At 37.5% G+C, this 16828-nt stretch overlaps 1 pseudogene; it reads right to left on the minus strand.

Moving 5' to 3' along the window:
• Positions 1 to 1504: 1504 nt before the first annotated feature.
• On the minus strand, positions 1505 to 3268 carry LOC141417248 (olfactory receptor 7G2-like; annotated as a pseudogene).
• Positions 3269 to 16828: the final 13560 nt, after the last annotated feature.

A 16828-nucleotide genomic window follows, 5' to 3' on the forward strand; every position in this document is an offset into this window, starting at 1 on the left:
ATATGGCCCTCAACCTCTCAGAAAAACACATGGAAATTGCTTAAATGATATTTTATTCCCATTATGCCAACAAAGAAAATGCAAATTTAGGGAGCGAGTATTGTGGGGTACAAGTAATATCTAATGGGAAGTTAAATTGAATCAAGAGTTTAAGAATACACTGTGAAAATAGTGAAACACAATAACCTACTCTGCTGCATCCAATAATTTCACCCTGAGTAAAAATGCTAGCTTTTCTTTCCTGTGAAAGTCATAAAAAGTATCCAAATAGCTTTATTTACAGTAGTAGACAATTACCAAATTGTCATCACCATCAGAAATGCTCCTTATATTTAGTGTCATCATATATAATAAGAAATTGTAGAATATTAAAATAAATGCATAACTGATGAATCCAACATCATGGCTCTTCTGAAGCATAATGATGAGAATAATAAGACATGGAGTTCATAAGTTTGATCCATGTTAAGAAATTAGGGTATTACAATAACTTGTGTATGTGTTTTTCTGTGGGTGACAAAAGTACATTAGAGTCATATGAAACTGATAGTTCTGCAGGATAAAATTGGTCACATACTCAAATGAAATTCTAGATACACCAGTCCAATTTTGACCTCTATGATTAAACTTACTAATTTTATATATAATTTTCATCTCTCCTTCTGTCTGTGTAAAGGAACATGACTACATTTGCAACCCAATCAGATAATAAGTAGCGGCTCCTACTCTGTAAATCCCCTTTGAGAAACCATTCACCTGTCTGTCATATAAGATAACACTAGATAACAGAGAAAGACATAGACATATTTTGAATTCCACCATTCAGTCCCTAACAGTGATGTAGTCTAGAAGATCCATTAAAATTAAACAATAATAGACCAAGATAAAGACCCTCCAGTTTCTGTGTCTGTCATCATGTCTGGGTAGGACATGTTTATCTGTGTTTATTGTGCTCACCATGTGACATGGAGGAGAACAAGTCCTAGGATGAGATTAAACATGAAAACCTGAATGAAGCTCAGCTCTCTGTTCTAGAATATTGCTTATTTCTGGAGTCTTTGAAAGAAAAGATAACTCCATTTTTTAGTATGTTAATGTTAGCTTTTTTTTCTTATTAGCTTGAAGGTATACTCACAAATCAATTTGAAATATAACACAATCATCTCTGGACACAGATATTATCTAATTGTGGCTATTTTACAGAGGACAACCCTGAACTTGATGGATCCCATGATTACCCCAGAAGCATATGGTTTGACAAAGACAGGTTTTAGTAATGGTTTCACACAGTCTGCATCTGCTCCTCTGATCCACAGTAGGATTAGCTGTAGGATTCAATTGTCATGTATCTAACCAAGTGATCAGGTGGAAATTATTATCAAGATATGATAGTAGATTTGCTTAAATTTTATAGAGGCCCTGTCTACCTTCAACAATGAAATTTCTTTTGAGTGTGCAAATCAAAAACAATTGCCATGTTTAGAAACACTATTCCATGATTTGAAACCAGGCAAAGTGTTTCAAACTGCATAGAGCTGGACAAAAAACAATGTCATAATTCAAGCCAAGTTAAAATGCACCTGGACATTATATTACTCATTTTGAAAAAAGAGTCCGGAACTCTAGCCTACCAGGAATTCTCATGCTTTGAAACTAGAAACCCTAATCTGAAAGAAATGAAACATCATAGAGGAAACACTAATCTTCCAAACAATTTCCTCAAGGCTTCCTTCACATTCCTGTTCCTTAAAATGTAGATAAGTGGGTTCAATATTTGAGGAACCACGGAATGCATCACTGAAGCTGGCTCAGACTTTCTGGATGAATTTGTAACTGTGGAGCTAATGTAAACAAGGAAACAACTCAAAGTTGTGACCCACAGCTTTATATTTTCCTTCTGATAAATCTTTTATGGAAAAGGCTTTATATTTTCATTCTGATGATGGCATATTCAGGATAGAAGACACAATGTGACCATTAGACAAAATTATTCCAGAAGGAGAAACACCACCAAATATGCAAGATGAAACATATATCAGTATGTTATCAATAAGAGTATCAGAACAGGCTAATTTGGTAATCTGAGTAAGTTCACAGAAAAAGTATGGGGTTACAAATTCTGTGCAGAATATCAAATGTAACACCATTGGATAAATCACTATGTTATTAATAATGCTAACTAATAGAGAAAACATCACCAGAATGAGACAGAGGTGTGATTTCATGATGATCCTATATCTCAAGGGATGACATATGGCCACATAAGAGTCATAAGCCATTACTGCAAGAAGACACTTTTCAATGCCAACAGAAAGCAAGACAAAGCAAAACTGGGACAAGAATCCTATGTAATTGATATTCTGGTTCTGTGTTTGAATGCTCACTAGCATCTTAGGGATTGTGCATATGATTAAAAAGATATCATTCTATGAAAGACTTGAGAAAAAGAAGAACATGGGTGTATGGAGATGGAAGTCAGAGGACCCAGCTGAGATGATCATCAGGTTTCCTGGGATGGTAAGAAGATACATGAAGATGAACAGGATGAAAATTAGGAATTGCATTCCTGGATCATCCATAAATTCCAAAAGAATAAATTCTGAAACTGTCAATTGATTTAGAGTTTTCATGTTTTTGATGAATCTCAAAATGTATGGAAAAGAAAATAAAATGTATGGACAGCAGCAGACCTTGAGAATGTAGGAAACAACCCCACCTTTTAATTTTAGCCTGCAAAACTGTATTAAAATGAAGGTATTCTTGTTAAACCACATAGTTTATAGTATTTAATTAGAGCATCCCTAGCAGCTATTACAATCATCACATCACCTGCCCATCATGAGCACAAGAATAGGATTAAATGACAGAATGGTTTATAAAAGCAGTCAGGATCAGGAAGGAGCAGAGTTCTGTTCTGAAGGAAATGGGATCTTGTGGAAATATGAGAGGATCAATGGGAGACCTGTGTGTGTATCAGCTCAAACACAGGAAAATATGTCAAGAGGATTAAAGACAGTTGACAAGAGTGGCATGAGGTATCTTACTTCTCATCATATCATGCATGGTCTCTCATTGCTTCCCTTTATGAATTCTAATAAAACAGTTCCCTTCATTTCCAAGGCATTTACTAAGGGACCCTCTGTTACTTGATTTGTCATAAGAGCAATGAAGCTCAGCATCTCACCTGTTCGGTTAAGATGGAATTTCTGTCCTCAGGAAGTTCAAACAAAGTGAAGTTGTCAATGCACTTCTGAGCAGAAACGATCATCTCTAAGGGAGGTTCAGGTTGTGCTTCCTGACAGTAGCAGAAGTGTTCAGTGAGGTTACAGACTGAATCACACAGTCTCAGTCTCCCTGGGGGTACAATATCCAAAGCTCCTCATTAGCCCTGCTATTTTGTCATCATTCTAATCTCAGGGGGGAAAATCATTATAAACCAACTCTACATAAGTAAAGAATTTATCATGATCCCTGATTCCTGAGGCTGGTAAAACATTCAGTTCCCACCATTGTTTCCACTCATCTCCTTTACCAGAACTTGAATAAAAAATACAAACCACTAGCCAGATGTGTGTATGCATTCAGGAAGCTGATGCAGTAGGATCACATTTTGCAGGAATTCTGAGATACATTGCAACACCTATCTCAAAAAGACAAAAAAACATGCGGGCACCAGTGTCTAATGCCTGAAATCCTAGTGACTCAAGAAGTGGAGATCAGGAGGATCATAGTTTGAGGTCATTCCAGGTAAAATTTCATGAGAGCTCATCTCAACAGAAAAATCTAGGTCTGGTGGCAAATGCCTGTCATTCTAAATACTCCAAAAAGCAAAAATAGGTGGATCAAAACTGAGACCAGAGTGAGAAAAAGCAAGAACCTACCTGAAAAATAACCAAATCAAAAAGAGCTGCAAATGGGGTTCAAGTGGTAGAGAACCTTCCTACAACCATAAAGTCCTGAGTTCAAACCCAGTACTGCAAAAAAAAAGAACCAGAAATAGAAAAACCCTAAACTAAACTTAAACAAAACAAAACATAAAAAACCAAAAATACTACTGCTATAATAAATTACAGACTTCGTTTTCTGTTAAGTTAGAAAGAAAATTATATATTCATTTCAGCAAGACTATCTCCAATATTAAGGGTGGTTATACATCATATATGATATAAATTGTGTAACTATAAATATTAAATAAGATATTGTAAAAATGTAAATTTCAAGGGAGTCTATTTTTAAGCATCATAAATGTTTACTAAATCTTAATTTTGTTTTGAATTTGCACAGAAGCTCCTAATTTATTAGTTTGATCAATGCCAAATTTCAAAATGTATACACAATCATAACTCCCTGGTTGTAAATTTATTTATTATTTACTGGTTTATTTATTCATTTGATGTTTTGAGACAGGGTATAAATATGTAGTCCAAGCTGAACTCAAACTTTAGTCCTCTTGCTTCCACCTCCCAAGTGCAGAGACTATGGTATGTAGAGTTTTAAAATTTATTTCTGAATATTCTCACACAGGTTTAAATAGTTTTCTTCATAAACAGACTGTGAGTGGAAAATATGGTTCCTCATTTTTATTGAGGTGTTTTAATTTTCAATTTTTATTTTATTGTTTTTACACTTACTTACATGTGTCCACTTTATTTGGGCCACTTTCCCCGCAAACCCCTGCCTCCCCTCCCACCTCTGGGAAGAACCTGATCCACCCTCTGATTATTCAATATTGTTGAAGAAAAAAAACATATAAGATAAAAAGAAAAACATGGTGTTTTTGATAGTTTGAGATGAAGATAGCTATGGAGGGAGATTCCTTGTGGTGTTTCCATGTCTATGTGTATTACAACTCAAACTGGTTCATCTCTAGCAGACCACTTCACTACTTCCTAGTCCCCTCCCCATAGTGGCCTCTGCCAGTTTAAGATTACTATATTTGCTATTATACAGTGAGCAGGTCAACAATATTCAAGTTTTTAGTCTCCTTTCCTTTCCGTATCCCTCCTGTGACTAGTCTCCCCTTAGTGTGTGACTGATGTCCAATAATATTTATGCATTTGTTTCATGTCTATAATCCACATATGAGGAAGAACATAGATTTTTGGCCTTCTGAGCCTGGCTAAATTTGTTTAAGATGATGTTCTCCAGTTCCAGCCATTTACTTGCGAATGACAAAATTTCATTCTTTTTGTGGTTGAATAAAATTCAATTGTGTAAAAATTTCATATTTTCTTCATCCTTTGGTTGGTAGTGGGGCATCTTGCCTTTTTCAATAGCTTGGCTATTGTAAATAGTGCTGCAAGAAACATGGGTGTGCAGGTGTCTTCGTAGTAACCTGAATCACATTCCTTCAGGTTTATCACTAGGAGTAGGATTGCTGGATCATATGCAGATCTATTTTTTGTTTTTAAGAAGTCTTCATATTTTTCATACTGGTTGTACTAGCTTACATTCTGATCAGCAGTGTGAGGGTCGCTTTTTCCCTGCATCCTCACCATCATGTGTTGTTGGTGGGGTTCTCAGTGGTAGCAATTCTAACAGGAGTTAAGTGGAATCTCAGTGGGTTTTGATTTGCATTTTGTTTTCTTTATGGCCAGGGATGGTGAGCATTTTTTCATGTGTTTTTTGACAATTTGTACTTCTTCCTTCGAAAAAGTTCTGATTAACCTTCCTGGAGCTGAAGGGGAAAGGGGGAAAGGTTAGGGGAGGAGGGCAGGGGAGAGAAATGACCCAAACAATGTATACACATGTGAATAAAAGAATAATAAAAGAAAAGAAAAGAAAATGTTTTGTTTAGTTAAGGTGTTTATTCAAAGAAAAAAAGTCATGTAAAGCAGACCACAGAGGGCAAGATGGAAGAGGAATAGAAGCTTTCTCTGTCAGTCATCAAGAATAAGAGTGTGGAAAAGAAAGAAGAGGTATCATACACAAGGGCAAAACAGAGGAAGCCCATGAGAAAAACAATGAGGGAAAAGATCATTGAAATTTAGTGTAAAACAAAAAGCCAACAGAGTCAGTAAAGGAACACTGTGCATCTCAAGCCCCAGCTTAACCAGCAGGAAGGGGATGACAAAGCTTCTGCTCCACGACTGAAACTATGTGGTTTGATGGTAAATGAATGGAATTGGAGAACATCGTGTTTAGTGAATTAAACCAGGTTCAGAGGGGAAAAGCTACATAAGTTCTTCATATGTGGAAGATACATCCAAATGATAACTTTATATACAAAAACATATTTCATTACAAATGAACTGATATGTAGAACATCTTTAGAACAGTGGAACTACTTTATGGAACCCAGGGGAGTTGGGAATACAAGAGAGAATGATAGAGAGTAAACAATATCAAATACATAATATCTGTGCAGGCAGAAACTATTGCTATATGCACTGAAAGCTGTTGAATAATAGGTTTCTGTGTGAGAGAAAGGGTAAGAAAGAGTAACAGAAGGGGCTGAACTGACTATAGTAAAGTATACTCACAGCTGGGATACATTGAGAAACTCCTCAGATGTTTACAGTAGAGGTAATAATGAAAAACAGGACTGTAAAACAGGTACAGTGTGTTGGGGGGTATTTGTAGGAGGGGAAGGTGAATGGGGGAGATGAACATGAGGGAATATTGTTGATGGCGTCCATGACAATGAAATCTCTCGTGATTGCTTTAAGTGGAACAGGGAGAAGGTTGTGTGTGTGAGGGAAGATGGTGGGTGTAATCTATCCAATGTATAATGTAACGCTATTTGTAACTGTCCCACTGAATATATGCTAATAAAAATACATGTGCTAGTATTTAAAAGGCAACTAGCTCCACTGGCAGAGATATTAAGTTACAGAAGGTGCCTGCAAACTGTCTGCAGGCAGAGGACCACTGTGACTGAGTAATCCTGAGGATTAAAGAGTTGCAGCTTGGGAAGTTCCAGTTCTTGAAGACACATTGTGTACATGAATACTGCCACCAGAGGCAGACCTACAGAGGGGGAGGTTTTGACTGAGGCAAACTGAGGGTTACTGGCAGGATCTCTGGATGTAGCAAAAGGAGAAGAGTTTGGTGGCCCACCCTATCTAGTGACAGCAAATCAAACCAGTAATGACAGTTTTAAAAACAAAGCACCTAGTATCCACTAGAAGACAGCTCAGATTATTGGGGTGGCCCTAATCTGCTGATGAACAGGCAGGCTTTTAAAATGAGCCACTATGGGAACTGGGAAAGTTAAGGAACAATTGCAGTTCAGGATCACAACACTGGAATAGAGATAGCCATTAAAAGCAGACCAGGAGTTCGAGGGGCTCTTTAGGATTCACAAATTGTTGGATGATGTTCAAAAACTTGATAAAGCACTTATCAACCCTTTGTTAGCTCTTTACATACCCCAATGGAAACATGGTAGTAAAATAGGTATGAGACAAACTACCTTTGAAAAAGAAGTGAGTTGAAAAGGATTGGAGACTGGAGTACTGGAACTGAAGCTATCCTGTCTGGATAGGTTGCCAAATATGTCTCCAAATTGGATCACCAGGTTCAGGGAACAGAAATGTCTTGGTTTCATCCAAGAATGAGGAGGAGACTTAAGCAGGAGTAGGTTTACTAATGCAAAGCCAAGCAGAATTGCACCTCTGGGTGGGAGAGTGGGCAGGGTCAACAAGAAGCACTGTTCTGGAGGTCCCAGGACCTCAAGGTTTTATTAGAGTCTGTGCACATGGAAAACTGTGTTAATAAATCAACTTCTGGACAGTATGCTATGTGTCATCAACTCCTCCCACAAGTTGGATTGTAGAATTCTTGGTCTTATATGGTCAGATAAAGGTAGCCTTGCGGATTCTGAGTCTATAAGACTCTGCTGTATGTACAGGTCATTTAGTTAACATCACCATTCCAGGATTTGAATCACTATCAACATTCAAGACATCATTCTGAGCCATCACGTTTGTTATTTCGCAGCCTAACTCCTATGCCAATACCATATATCAAATGAGGTAAAAGACTAAAATATATAAGAGTAAAACAATTTGTGACCATCAGAAACTGTAGAAAGGAGTAAATGGAGTGGGACTGATAATGACAATATGGTTTCTTTGGCTACAATGAAAATATTCTGGAGTTGGGTAGTAGTACTAACGAAATTCTTAAAATATACTATTTAAAATTCTTTGGTACATGTAAAAATCCTAGTCTTTATCACAAAGTGATGGATAGTGTGCCATCTAGTAAACACACATCTGAGCTCAATAAATGAAGAGACTGTGTCAACCTTACATATTTAACTCACGTTTTGAGTTTGGCAGCATCTTATCTCTGTAGTATGCTCTCTGTGATGTATTCAGCCTGTCTCACTTCTTAGTGAAGTCCATGGCCAGTCATTATAGTTACTGAGCTCTGAATTACCAATACATTGTAGGAACCAGATAATAACTCTATTCATGTTCCTGGGAAGAAGGTTCTTACCAGCAACACTGGGTATGAAAGAGGGCTTCATAGTAACTCAAATAGGATTCTGACTTATTCCAAGTTGAATTCTTAAAAGCTTACCTTGTCAGTTCATGTTTGTTTCTTAAGTGATAGGACCCACTATCAAGGACTTCAAGCAACTCTACTAAACTGGCATTATATTTCACACAAACACAAACATGAAATGATAAAAATAACTACAAAAATACAAAAGGGTCTGCAGAGTTCAAAGACTCAAAGAGAGCATAATGAAGACAAATAAGGGACCTAATACAGATGAATGGAAAAGCCATTGTAGGGGATAAGAAAAAAGTTTTATGAAACACAGGCACATAGATATTCAAAGCCCAGAGTTATCAAATGCAGTTCAGGTTTACAGGCAGTTTCAGGTGTCAATATAGTAATATTATAAGTCTCTATATAATATGTAAACAACTGGTCTGGCATTGAATTTGTGAATTTGTTATTGAGAGTTTACATTTTCAGGTCAGTGACAGAAATAGCAAATCAATCTAGCTAATGAGTAAGCCAGTCACAACTCAGGAATTAAGTCAATGGAAAAATAACAGATGATTAAAACCACTAACTAGCCAACCGATAATATAGGAGCACAGCACAAAAAAGAAGCATGGGAAAGAGAAGCAAGGAAATTCTACCCCTCAGAAGACCAACAGTTCATTAGAGTATTTAATGGGAAATGAAGAAAATGCAAACCCAATTACCAACCCCAACATAACTATAATAAATATAACCAATGGGCTGAATGATTTTCATAAAAATTTCTCAAACAGGAAATCATGAATGAGCTCATGTAGATATCCATGAAGAAGCTACAAGAGATGATTAAATAGAATGTACATAATGAACTCATGGAATATCAGAAATAAAAATCTTGAAAAGACCCAAAGAGGATTGCAACAAACTTCAAAGTGAAACAGAGGAGATATATGAAGTAAAGAGATATATAAAATAAAGGATACTACACAAGAGATAATAGAGGAGTTTAACAAAGATATGGAAGATCTCAGAAAAAAAGTCAGACAGAAATCTGGAAATAAAATTTCCTTTAATCAAATTCAAACACAGTGAAAAGCCACTTCAGCAAACTAGAACAAGTGGAAGACAGAATCTCAGGGATCAAAAGCAAAATAGATATGAAACAAGGAACAGAAGAATTCTTAGACAAAACAATCAAGAGTCATGACAGGAATACCCAGGAAGTCAGTGACTCCATCAAAAGATAAAACCTGTGAATCATGGGCATCAAAGGAGAAGAGGTACATGACAAAGCGATATGTAATATATTCAACAAAACGATAGCAGACAATTGGCCAAATCTTGAAAAGTGTTGCCCATTCAGCTACAGGAAGCCAGGACACCAAACAGATTTGACCAAAATAGAACCTCTCTATGGCATATTATCCTTAATATAGCTAGCACAGAGAAAAAAGGATGTTGAAGTCTGTAAGAAAGAAAATACAAGTAACATGTAAAGGAAAACTGATCAAAATACTGACAGATTTCTCAACAGAAACCTTAAAAGCAACTAGGGCATGGAGTGAAATATTTTGAGCACTGAAAGGAAAACATTTCAGTGCTAGAATACTCTACCCAGCAAAACTATAATTCAGAAGTGATGAAGGAATAGAAATCTCCAATGATAAATAGAAACTAAACAATATATGACCACCAAGCCTTCACTACAGAAGATTCTGAAAGAAATCTTACACACAAACAAATATAACCATGAACGATGGGAAGTATTAAATCTCATGAGAAGAAGAGACAAATACTCTTAGAGTAGCATTGAATCAGCTGCACACACTTATCCTTAAATAACAAAAACAACTACATGGCAGGAATAACCACATACCTCTCAATATTAACACTGAATGTTAATAGACTCAACAACCCCATCAAGACACACCACTTGGCAAACTGGATGAAAAGGAAGATCTGGCTATCTGTTGTTTACAAGAAATGCACCTTATTGACAGAAACAAACATTGGCTCAGGGTGAAAGGGTGAAAGGAGATTTACCAAACTAATGGCCCCTAAAAAATGTCAGAAGTACCTACACTTTCATCAGATAAAATACACTGCAAAGTTTAATAAGTCAAAAGAGACAAAGATGGTCACTTCATTCTAATAAAATGAGTAATAATCAAGGAGAAATAACAATTATCACCTTATATGAAACTAATGTCAGTGCACCCAACTTCATTGAGCATACACTAAAGGATTTAAATTCAATACAGACCCAAACACAGTGGTAGTTGGAGAAGCTAATCCCTCTATCACCAATAGAGAGGTCATCCAGAAAAGAAATCCTAGAACTAAATGACATCATAGATTGAATGGAAATAAGACATGTCTACAAAGTATTCCATTTGCAAAGGCAAAATATATGTTCTTCTCAGCAGCCCATGGAAATTTGTTCAAAATATACCACATCTTAGGGCACAAAGCAAGTCTCAAAATATAAGAAAATTGAAATATCCCTGTGTACTCTCTGATCACAATGTGATAAAACTAGAACACAACAACGGAAGCAGCCGAAAACACACAAACATCTGAAGGTTGCTCAATGACAAATGGGTCAGAGAAGAAATAAGCAAGGAAATCACAAATTTCCTGTAATTTAATGAAAATGCAAACACAGTCTATCAGAACTTATGTGACACAGCTTAGGAAGTCCTACAAGGAAATTTCATAGCCATGAATGCATATACTAAAAACACAGAAAGATCTCAAATCAACGACCTGCTGCTATGTTCTCAAATTCCTAGAAAAAGAAGAACAAGCTAAACATAAAACAAGCAGAAGAGAAATAAAGATAAGAACCAAAATCAACAAAAATGAGATAAAAAACATAAAGAATCAAGCAATAAAAGTCTGTTACCTTGAAAAAATAGGCAAGATTGACAAATCCCTGGCAAATCTGAATAAAAAGAGGGGGGAAAGACCCAATAAAGAAAATCAAAAATGAAAAGGGGTGATAACAAGAAACACAAAGGAAATCCAGGGAATCATCACGGACTTATATTTAAATAAATAAATATAATAAATTAATTAAATATTAAAATAAATAAAGCCTACATTAAAATAAATTGGAAAAACTACAAGAAATAGAAAATGTCTAGATACATATGAGCAACTACAACTGAACCAAGAGTATATTAATCACATAAACATATCTATAACATGAAATAAAATTAAAGCTGAAACAAAGAGTCTCCCAAAAAAGAAAAGTGCAGGACCTTCCAGATTTTCCACTAAATTCTACCAGAATTTTAAAGAAGTACTATTACCAACACTCCCTAAAGTGTTCCACAAAATACAAAGGGAAAGAATACTACCTAACTCATTTTATGAAGCCAATATTACTCTCATCCCCAAACCAGACAAAGACAACACTGAAAAGGAGAATTATAGGCCATTTTCCTTAATGAACATCTTTGCAAAAAACCTCAATAAAACAATGGCAAACAGAATGCACCAGCACATCAGAAAGATCATGCACCATGACCAAGTCAGCTTCATCACAGGGATGCAGGGGTGGCTCAACATACACAAATCTATAAATGTAATACAGCACATTAATAGAAGCAAAGACAAAAACCACTTGATCATCTCAATAGATGCAGAAAAAGCCTTTGATAAAATTCTACCTCACTTCATGAAAAAAGCTCTGATGAAACTGGGAGAAGAAAGAATGGACCTCAACATAATAAAGGTTATATATGGCAAACCTATAGCCAACATGATATTTCATGGGGAAAATCTGAAACCATTTCTCTTAAAGTCAGAAATGAGACAAACATGCCCACTTTCAGCACTCCAATTCAACATGGTCTTGAAATTCCTAGCCTGTGCAATGAGGCAGGAAGAAGAAATAAAAGGAATACAAATAGATAACGAAGTCAAACCTATCCCTATTTGCAAGCAACTTGACCTAAAAGACGCCTCCCCCCAAAAAAAATACTCCTCAACACCATAAACTCCTTCAACAAAGTGGCAGGATACAAAGTCAACTAACAAAAACCAGTAGCCCAGATATTGAGAAATAATATAGGAAAACAATTCCATTTATAATAGCCTCAAAAAATCAAATATCTAGAAATAACTTTTAAAAAGATGTGAATGATCTTTACAAGGAAAACTACAAACCACTGTAGAAGGAAATTGAAGAAGACTAGAGAAGATAGAAAGATTTCCCCAGCCAAGATGCCCCACTACTGATGAATGGATTAAGAAAATGTGGTATCTATACACAATGGATAGATTGTGTATAGCCATGAAGAAGAATGAAATGTTATCATTCGCTGGTAAATGGATAGAATTGGAGAACATCATTCTGAGTGAGGTTAGCCTGGCTCAAAAGACCAAAAATCGTATGTTCTCCCTCATATGTGGACATTAGATCCAGGGCAAACACAACAATGGGATTAGACTATGAGCACATGATAAAAGCGAGAGCACACAAGGGAGGGGTGAGGATAGGTAAGACACCTAAAAAACTAGCTAGCATTTGTTGTCCCTAACGCAGAGAAACTAAAGCAGATACCTTAAAAGCAACTGAGGCCAATAGGAAAAGGGGACCAGGTACTAGAGAAAAGGTTAGATCAAAAAGAATTAACCTAGAAGGTAACACCCACGCACAGGAAATCAATGTGAGTCAATGCCCTGTATAGCCATCCTTATCTCAACCAGCAAAAACCCTTGTCCCTTCCTGTTATTGCTTATACTCTCTCTACAGCAAAATTACAAATAAGGGCAAAATAGTTTCTGCTGGGTATTGAGGGGGGGAGAGGGAGGGGGTGGAGTGGGTGGTAAGGGAGGGGGTGGGGACAGGGGGGAGAAATGAACCAAGCCTTGTATGCACATATGAATAATAAAAGGAAAAAAAAGAAAGAAAGATTTCCCATGATCATGGATGAGAGAATAAGCATAGCAATATAGGCTCTTCTACCAAAATCAGTCTACAGGTTAAATGCAATTCCCATTAAAATCACAGTGACATTCATCATGTAGACTGAAAAAATCTATCCTAAAATTCAAATGGAAGCACAAAAGATCACAAATAGCCAACACAATTCTGAGCAAAAGGAGCAACACAGGAGGTATCACAATACCTTATTTCCAAATATAATACAGAGTCATAGCACTAACACAAAAATAGATCAGAAGACCACTGGAACAGAATGCAGGACCCAGATATAAATCCACAAAACTATTCCCACTTAATTTTTGACAAAGGTGAGAAAAACATATGATGAAGAAAAAGACAGTATCTCAATAAATACCTGAATATGTCAACGAAGATAAATCAATGAGTGGATACATGAGTACATAAATACATCAAAATACATAAATAACCTATTGACTGAATGAATGACTATATCAATGAATGTATAAGAAAAACATATAAGACAATAAATAGTCAGAGGAGCCAATAATAAATGCATAAATAAATATATGAATGAATGTATGAATGAAGAGATATATATAAGAACAATTAAAATGCATAAAGGATTTAAAGAGTGAATGAATAAACGACTGACTGAATTCAAATACGAATAAAATAATAGAAAGTAGGAAGAAAGAATGAAATAGAAAGAAAGAAAAAAAAAAGAAAGAACACTGCACAGATATAAATGAAGACATCACTGGTTCGTTGACCCACAAGTGATCCATGGGTAGCTTGGTGGCTGCCAGAACAGCCCTGGTTGTGTGGAGGTTCCACAGGGCCTGCTGGATGACATTGGTCCAGAGGCACGGAGGTTTCTGAAGCAGGTGAGGGACGTGACGGGGGAGTGCAGCCACCTCTGGGTTCCACCAGGCTGCCCCAGCAATGCAAATCTATAGGGCAGCGTGGAGCCCGCCTCCACCAGCGTGTCTGGGCAGAATGCTGGGCCTGCGGAGAGCAGGTGCGGGCAGCAGGGCCCAACCCCTCCTGTCAGGCGACCATGGTCCCCAAAGAGGCAGCACTGTGCCCCTGAAGGTGGCAGCGCCTGACCGGAACCCTTGGCTTAGTGGGACTCAACAGTTCATGCTGAGAATTGCGCTGGCCAGCTTGCTTCCTCCCTTAATTGGTTCTCCCTAAGGGGCCTGTAGGAAGCGAAGCAATATAGGAGAGCAAATCAGCTCACAGGAATCAGCGGGCTGCACAGCTCAGGCATTGGAGTGGTGGGTTTGGGGACGGTAGGTCCAAGGAGCCCAGGAAGTTGGCGTTTTCTTTCTTCCAGCTGCCCTGCTTCTCTTGCACTTCAGGAGGCGGGTGTGATTGCCCTGCAGGTCCCACACCTGCCAAAATAGTTGGTGCATCTCCACCTCACCAAAGTATCAGAAAAGCAGGGCTGTCCTAAGGATTAGGAGCTCATTCCTCAGCACAGAGTTTCATCTCCAGCCCCACAAAGAGAAAGACAGAAAGAAACAATGAAGGAATGACTGAATTTATGAATAAATAAACATGTAACTGAATACCTCCACAAGAATAAATTAAAAGATAACTATATAAATGCACCGATATATCAATAAATGCACAAAGAAATAAAGCCTAATACTTAATAAATACAAAATAAAAAATAATAAACATCTAAAGAAATTAAAATTAGAACACATGCATCAATAAAGGTACATGATAAATGAAAAATTAATGCATTCATAAATAAATATCAATAAATACATAAATAATTACAAAAAATAAAGACATGAATAAAGGAAAACAGAAATACATGAATTCCTAAATGAACAAAATGAAATCAATGCACAAAGGAGGAGTGAATACCGAAATGAACAAGTGAATACAAAAAGTGAATGAATAAACGAATACCTACATACTCAGACACCTAGATGTATAGGAAAGTACAGAAACAACTAAATACATGAATGGCTAAAGATATACATAATTGAATAAATAGTGAATGCACACATGCATAAATACCAAAAGGAATCCATGCATGAATGAATAAAAACTACATAAACAGATACATAAATCCACAAATGAATAAATGAATGAATACCTAATAACCATGTAAATATGTAACTGAATGAATCAAAAAACACGTCAATACATCGAATACCAATAAATTGTGAAATGTTCAATGAGTAGATCAATCAAGGAGTGGATACACACATACTAAAACACACTAAAGAACACATCAATAAATAAATGACTAAGTGAATGAACACATAAATGAATGAATTCGAAACTGAACACAGAAGATCACAAAAACGCAGACGTGTCAACAAAAAATAAATGCATGAATGAACATGTGAATGAATACAAGAATGAAGAAATACATAAATAAAAGAATAAAGTTTTAAATGAGTGAATGAGTGAACAACTGAATGAGTACAAAGAGGAATAAATGAAGAGAATGAAAGTGGGAAGAAAGAAAGAATGTTGAAAGAAAGAAAGAGAAAGAATGAGAGAAAGAAAAAAGAACTACCCAGATAACATAAATGAAGACATCACTGGTTCTTTGTCTCACAAGTTATCCATTGGCGGCTTAGTAGCGGCCAGCACAACGCTGGTTGGTTGTAGGATCCGCAGGGCCTGCTGGATGACTGTGGTCCAGAGGTACTGAGGTTTCCGAAGCAGGTGCAGGACAGATGGGGGAGTGCAGCCTTCAAGGTTGCACCTGGCTGCATCAAGTGATGCAAGGCTATAGGGCTGCGAGCATCCAGCCTCCACTTACCGGTTGGTGCAGCTTGCTGGACCTACAGCAAACTGGTGAGGTCAGCGGGGACCAGCCCTGCTTGTTATGCTACCAGGGTCACAGAAAGGGCTCAAAGGGGCCCCTGGAGGCAGCAACACCTAACACAGGCAATAGGGGCCAGCCAGGATTCCCGGTCAGGGAGAAGGCCCTCCTTGGCACCTGGAGGACAATTTCAGCCAGCCTTGATCTGGCCTCCCTCAAGCAGGTGCACCTCACCTTAACAGACTAGTCCGCTCCCCATTAGGAAGCTGTCCTCCTCAGCCACCTCCTCCTGCCTCAGCTTCCTCACAGTGATCCATCTTCCTCTTCCTCCTGACTCCTGCAATCCATGCCCCTCCACCTACAAAACAACCAACTACCTTCTCCCTCTTCTTGCAGTCCATTCTGTGACACAGCTGACAGCTGACAGCTGGCAGAGGCTTCGCTTGGTCCCTCAATACCCACACCTCTCCCTCAATGCAGATGGAACAGTGTTCGACCACCAGCTCCTGATGGTGGGCCGCAACCATTCAAACTTGGAAATGCGCAGGCCAGCTTACTTCCTCCCCTGGTTGGACCTTCTAAGAGTCTTAGTAGAAGGAATACAATATAGGAGAGAATATCAAATCACAGGCAGCGTCTGGCCGTGTAGCTCAGGTGGTAGAGCGGTGGCCATG

Source organism: Castor canadensis, chromosome 15, assembly GCF_047511655.1.
Source record: "Castor canadensis chromosome 15, mCasCan1.hap1v2, whole genome shotgun sequence".
Taxonomy (NCBI): Eukaryota; Metazoa; Chordata; class Mammalia; order Rodentia; family Castoridae; genus Castor; species Castor canadensis.